The following is a 7,437-nucleotide window of genomic DNA, read 5'->3' as shown; positions in this document are numbered from 1 at the left end:
GAGGGAAAATGGATTTCTGGCTGCACACCAGGTTGCTTCATCTTTTCAGATAAAGCACCGAGAAGACTTTCTCTCAGGCTGATATCCATCCCTTTCATAGCTTAACTTTATAGGATAACATACTAAAAGACTATCTCTCTGGGTATAAATTTAGTATAATCACTTTGGAGAGCAACTTGGTAATATCTGTTAAAGTGTATGATGTGTATAACTGATGGCCCCAAAGTCCACTCCTAAAAATATATTCTAGGGAAATTTTCACATCTATACACAATATAGCATGTGCAAGAATATTCATAGCTGAATGGTATGTAAATGCAAAGAATTGGAAATCAACTAAGCCTCCCCTAAAAAAGGATGGGTGACTAAACTGTGCTGCAATTAAAGAAAGAAAATAATAAACTATACAGTGATAAAAAAACAACTAGATCTACATGCATTGACATTGATGAAATTCACAAACATAATGCTGACTTTAAAAAAACTTTTAGAAGAAATGTAAGTAGCATCCCCAGCCATTGTGGCAATGAAAAATCCCACCCACATTTCTAAACACTAGAAGGTGGTTACTGCTCCTCCTGTGCCCCCTTCCCCCCACTTTGAGAACAATTAATCTAAGATAATAGTATTATTCTATTTTGAGCATTTAGACTTTTTCTATTTGGAATTATTAGACCTCCAGGTAGAGATGTCAAGTAGACAATTGGTAAATCCATTTGGAACTTAGGGGAAAAGTAGAGTTGGAAATACAAATTTTGGAGTTACAAGCAAAAAGAAGATATTTAAAGTTACAGCATTGGATGAGCTCTCCCAGAGAGAGTATAGACAGTGAAGATAAGAGGGTGCAAGACTGAAACTCTAGCAATCCAATTTTTTAGATATTGGATAAAGGAAGAGAAGCCTGTACAGGAGCTAGAATAAGCACAGCCTGAGATGTTCTAGAAAAATATGGTGCCAGAGATGCTAAAAGAAGGAGATTGTTACAAGGACGGAGTAATTAACTAGCGAATTCTGCTGAGAAGGGCTGCAGCCTAACCACTTTTGTCATTATGGCCTAAACTATTACTTATCCCCCAATATCAGATCTCCCTTTACTCTGTAATAATAAAATCGCCCCTGATTTTTAACCAAGTGCATGGCCAATCAGAAATAAAAACTACAGGGACACCTGGGTGGCTCAGTAGATTGAGCACCCAACTCTTGATTTTGGCTTGGGTCATAATCTCAGGGTCATGGCATCAAGCCCTACCCTGGGTTGTGCACTTAGCAGGGAATCCGCTTGGGATTCTCTCCCTCCGCACCTCTATTGCACCCCCCCTCCCCCCGCGCTTATGCACACTCCAGTGCGCTCTCTCTTTCTCACACCTGGCTGGCTCAGTCAGTAGAGCATGCAACTCTTGATCTCCGGGGTTGTACGTTTGAAGCCCACGTTGGGTATAGAGATTAAATTAAAATCTTAAAAAAAAGAAAGAAAAGTACAGTGATGAGCATTGAGTAATGTTTAGAATTGTTAAATCATTACATTGTACACCTAAAACTAATATAATACTGTATGTTAATTATACTTGAATTTTAAAAAATAAATTAAATTAAAAAAATTTTTAAATAGGGGTACCTGGGTGGCTCAGTTGGTTAAGTGTCTGCCTTCGGCTTAAGTCATGATGCCAGGATCCTGGGATAGAGTTCTGTGATGGGCTCCCTGTTCATTGAGGAGTCTGCTTCCCCCTCTACCCCTACCACACTTGGGCGCTCTCTGTCTCTCTTTCAAATAAATAAATTAAATCTTTAAAAAAATTATTTTTTTTAAATAAAAGCTACAGGGTGTCTGGGTGGCTCAGTCAGTTAAATGTCCACCTTTAACTCAGGTGGTGATCCTAGGGTCCTGGGATCCGGTTCTGCATTGGGCTCCCTGATCGGGGAGCCTGCTTCTCCCTCTGCCTGCCGCTTCCGCTGTTTGTGCTCTCTCTCCGTCAGATGAATAAATAAAATCTTTAAAAATTTTTTAAAAATAAAATAAAAGCTACATTTTTCCAGCCTCCTTTGCAGCTAAATAAGACCATGTCTGGCTAATGAGATGTGAAAGTGATGTGTGCAACTTCCACATCATTCTTTTTTTTTTAAGATTTTATTTATTTATTTGAGAGACAGTGAGAGCAAGCATGAGTTGGGGGAGGGGTAGAGGAAGAGGGAAATACAGACTCCCTACTGAGCAGGGAGCTCAACTCAGGGCTTGATCCCAGGACCCCTGAGATCATGACCTGAGCGGAAGGCAATGCTTAACTGACTGAGCCACCCAGGCACCCCAACTTCCAGGTCATTTGTAAAGAGAATGAATTTGTTCTCTACCCACTAGCTGGGTGTGGATGTGCACAACTGGACCAAGCAAATAAAAGCAACACCACAGATATGGCAAAGCAACAATAGAAGGAATCCAAGTCCCTGACAGCCTGGAGCTGTCATACCAGCTCTGATGGCCTCATAGAATGGAATTAGTATTCAAACTTGACTTTAATGAGAGACAGGGGCAAAAGAGGATGAAAACTTTCTTCAAGGCAGATGTGTCAATGTTTTAGCCTTTTGGTCAGAGTTAGTCAACAGATTTATCACTGAGCAGCAGAATACTCAAATAAATCAAAGCTCCCGAACAGAGCTCACCACTCTGAAGTTTGCTCGTACTAGATTTTTCTATTTTTTTGTGTGCAAGATGAATGTCAGAATGCCTAAAATTCAGAAGTCTAGTGCCTCCCGTAGAAGTGATTTTTTCTGTCCTCTTGCTAATAGATGTTTGTGTGTATGACAGAATCTTGTATTGCCTTCATTGTAACAGATCACCAGAGTGTGAGGTTTTTGGAGGGATACCTGGAACTTGCCCCTAGATCTCCAATATCCCCCCAAGTTGTCTAATAAACCAAATTTTCGTGGGTCAGTTTGCTACATTTGATGCAGTGAACATGTAATATAACATAAATTATTGGTGGATCTTCTATAAGAGGCAACACATGGAAGATGATAAAACAACTCAGGTTCTTTACTAAGACTTTGTCTAAAATAAAATATTTGTGACACATAAAGGGACAAGAAGGGGCCGTTTTGCAGGGTAAACTTAAAAATTGAATTATAACACACAAAGAGTAAAATACATGACTTTTAAGTGTATGGCTTCACAAATGAATAATACCTTGTAATCACCACCCACATTGAAACATAGAACATTTTCAGCACTCTAGAAAGTTCCTTCATGCTCTCCTTCCAGTCAATAGCCTCTTAAAAGTAACTATCATCGCTTAGCTTTGCCTGTTCTAGGAGGCAACATAACTGGAATCATGTTGTACACGCGGTGCATGAATATACCACAATTTGTCCATTCTTCTGTTGCTGGGCATTTGGCTATTATGAATAAAGCTGCTCTGCTCTTGTGTGTGTCTTTGGGTAGACGTTAGGTGTAGAACTAAGGGTGAAAAACATGGGTCGCAGGGCAAGTGTGTGTTTAGTTTTGATATGCACTGCCAAATAGCTTTCCAAAGTGGTCCTATCATTTTTACATGAACCAACAATGTATCTGCTAAACATCCCAGGAAGCATACTGTCATTATTTTTAATTTTGGCCATTCTAACAATGGTGTGATGGTATCTCATTGTGCCTTTAGTTTGCATTTCCTTGGTGATTTACAACGTTCGGCACCTTTTTATGTGCTACTTTCCATTTGAACATCGTCCTCTGTGAAATGTCTATCCAAGTGTTTTGTTCATGTTTAAAATTATGTTATGTCTTTTTTAAAAAATGATCGTTTAAGAGTTTGTTTATATAATCCAGATACAAATCCTGTGTCAGATATACATACTGCGAATATCTTCCCCCAGGCCACGGCTTGCTTTTTCACTCTCCTATTAGTGTTTTGGATGATTACTGCATTTTATATTGTGTTTATGAAATCATTGCCTACCCCAAAGTCATAAAATAGCCTCCCCTGATTTCTTTTAGAAGCTTAATTGTCTGCTTCTGACTTTAATTCTGTGATTCATTTCAGATTAATTTTGGGATACAATATAAGGTAGATGGCAGGGTTTTTTGTTTTTCTTTTTGTTTTTCCTGTATGGATAGAAAATCAAGGGTTTAGCACCATTTACTGAAAAAATTGTTACCACGGCTAGCTCTAGCATGGTTATCCAAATTTAGAAAGAAATGTTTTAAAAGAGAAGAAATGAAATTAGTCACTTTAAAAACCCAGGTAGTACACTCATGTTCATAGCAACATTATTCATAATAAGTAAAATGAGGAAGCAACCCAAGTGTCTACTGACTGATGAATGGAGAAGCAAAATGTAGTATAAAATGCGGTACAGTGGAATTAAATTCAATACCTACAGTGGAACTCCACAAATAAATTCAGCCTTAAAAGGGAAGGAAATTCTGCAGTATGGTAATGGCATGGATGAAACCTGAGGCCATTATCCTAAGACAAATAAGTCAGTCACAAAAACACAAATATTACATATAAGCACTTAGAGTAGTCAAAATCATCAAGACGGGGTGTAATGGTGGTTGCCAAGGGCTGGAGGAGGGGAGAATGGGGAGTTACTGTTTAATGGATATAGAGTTTCAGTTTTACAAAATGAAAGAATCTGGGGGATCTTCTAACACACAAACTGAAATCATACTTTGAGGGCAGCGCCTCCTACTGAGAGGACTGCTCTAAGCCACATACTGGGGAACATAACTGTACAATTAGTAGAAAAATCCCAACGGAAAGAGTTCTAGCCTCCTCATTCAAAAACAGAAATGAAGTAATAAATTAACTCAGAAGAACCATGGGGAATTTTAAGAGACTCAAGAGACCCAAACGAAAGAAATTAGATGAAGTATTGTATTGTCAAGGTGTTACTAATAAACCATTCGCAGGCTTTGGAAAGAATTCTCAAGAAGAGAGCTCAGAGCGTTGTAAGTGTTGTTTTCTGTTTTTGGTTTTGGTTGTTTTCAGTTTTACCACAGAAATTTTCTTTTTTTTTTCCTTTTAAAGATTTTATTTATTTATTTGATAGAGCAAGCACAAGCAGGGGAAGTGGCAGGCAGAGGGAGAGGGAGAAGCAGGCTCCCTGCTGAGCAGAGCCAGAATTGACTCTGGGCTCCAGGACCCTGCAGTCACTACCCGAGCTGAAGGCAGACGCTTAACTGACTGAGCCACCCAGGTGCCCCATATCACGGAAAGTTTCAAGCACACTCCAGAATTAGAAAGAATAGTATAGGGGCACCTGGGTGGCTCAGTGGGTTAAGCAGCTGACTTTGGCTGAGGTCATGATCCCAGGGTCCTGGGATTGGGCTCCCTGCTCAGCGGGGAGACTGCTTCTCCCCCTCCCTCTGCCTGCTGCTTCCCTTGTTTGTGCTCTCTCTGTCAAATGAATAAATAAAATCCTTTTTTTAAAAAAAAGAAAGAATAGTATATAATAACTCCCCAAATACTCATCATCCAGTTTCTACAATTATCACCATATGATCAATTTTGCTTTATCTCTACGCCACCCACTTCCCCCAAACCCTCACCAGACTATTTTAGAGCAAATGGCAGACATCATGATTTCATCCGTAAAGTCTTACATCTGTATCTTTAATAATGATGACTTAAAAATAACCATCTTTACCATTATCATACTCAAAAATTAAATTTAACAAAAATTATTTAATATCATCAATATGCAGTTCGTATTCAAATTTCCTCAATTGTCTCATAAATATATTTTCAGTTCCTTTATTCAAATCAGGATGAAAATGCTATTCACATATTACATTGTTGATATGCCTCTTAAATTCCTTTTAATCTATTTATTTGAGGGGCACCTGAGTGGCTGTCGGTTCAGCGTCTGCCTTTAGCTCAGGTCATGATCCTGGAGTCCTGGGATCGAGTCCCAAGCCTGGTCTCTGCTCGGTGGGAAGCCTGCTTCTCCTTCTCCCCCTGCCCCTCCCTCTGCTCATGCTCCCTCTCTCTCTCTCAAATAAATAAATAAGATATTAAAACAAACAGACAATAAATAAATAAATAAAATGTTCCTCTGTTCCTTGTGTTTCCTACAAACTGAAAATTAGGTCTAGAGGCTTAATAAGATTCGGGCTAGAAACTTCGGGAGGAACACTCCATAGGTGATGCTGTGCTCTCATTGCATCACATCAGGAGGCAGGTAAGGTCTGTTAGTCTCCTTTTTCGAATATTAAAATTAATCACCAGTCTCAAGTATTGTCAGCCTGTTCCATCATAAAGTTCCCCATCAGCTTCTTACCTAATGATTTTAGCAGCTGTTGATGATCACTGACCAGATCCGTTATTTCATTAAGATGGCAAAATGGTGATTAGTTTATAATTCCTTCTGCATTTATTAGCTGGAATTTCTCTAGTAAAAAAAAAAAAAGGTTACCACCTTCACGTTTTGGTTTCCTTGATGTAGAGCTCATACAGGAAAGGCAGGATATATGCTTGATTTTTCTACTTTTTATCAATTTCCAGAATAATGAATTGGTTCCTTTTTTTTTAAGACTTATTTATTTATGTATTTATTTGACAGAGAGAGAAAGAGCATGCCCACGAGCACAAGCAGGGAGGAGCAGCAGAGGGAGAGGGAGAAGCAGGCTCCCCGCTGAGCAGGGAGCCCAATGCAGGACTCGATTCCAGGACCCTGAGATCATGACCCGAGCCAAAGCCAGACACTTAACCAACTGAGCCACCCAGGCACGCAGTCTCTTGATATTCTTTAAGAGTAATTTAGTCTGGCTGCAAGTTTTGAGATTCGGTTCCCCAGAGCAAGTCCAACAGTGCTGAGGAGGGCGCTAATTAGCACCATCTGAGATTGTAACTGGCCCCTGAGCCTACCGAACTGATCAGTGTGTACAAGGCCTCAGGTGAAACGAGGACGGAGAAGTGTCCATTGAATTTGGCAACATGGAAGTTATAGGTGACCTGATACTACTCGTTTTAGTGATGTGATGGGAATGGAAGCTAGGGGGTGGGTTGTAACAGTGAATGGGAGGTGAAGAACTGGGAAAAGAGAAGGAATGACAACTCTGAGAACTTTTGCTATGAAGGGGAACAGAGAAATGGGCTGCTCCTAGAAGGAGATATAGGGTCAAATATAGACTTTTTATAACAATGGGATTTTTTTAAAAAAATGATACTTTACCTCTGAGGATGGAATATTCCATAATAAACAAGGGAGAAATTGATGACCCATGAATGGGGCAATTGCAAGAATGATATACTTGAGAAAAAGAAGATAGGATCCAGAGCATGAGGGGACTAGCCTCTGACAGAGCGATAGCCCTTGTATTGTAACAAGTGGGAAAATAGAAAATATTGCTAAAGATACTGAAAGTGTTGGTGGTTAGAGTCCTTGTTTAGTTGCCATGTTTTATTCAGTAAAGTATGTGATAGATCATTATCTGATACTCAGGGA

The sequence above is a fragment of the Ursus arctos genome, unplaced genomic scaffold, assembly GCF_023065955.2.
Source record: "Ursus arctos isolate Adak ecotype North America unplaced genomic scaffold, UrsArc2.0 scaffold_1, whole genome shotgun sequence".
NCBI lineage: Eukaryota > Metazoa > Chordata > Mammalia > Carnivora > Ursidae > Ursus > Ursus arctos.
The sequence above is the reverse complement of the archived record's forward strand: the minus strand, read 5'-3'. Positions refer to the sequence as shown.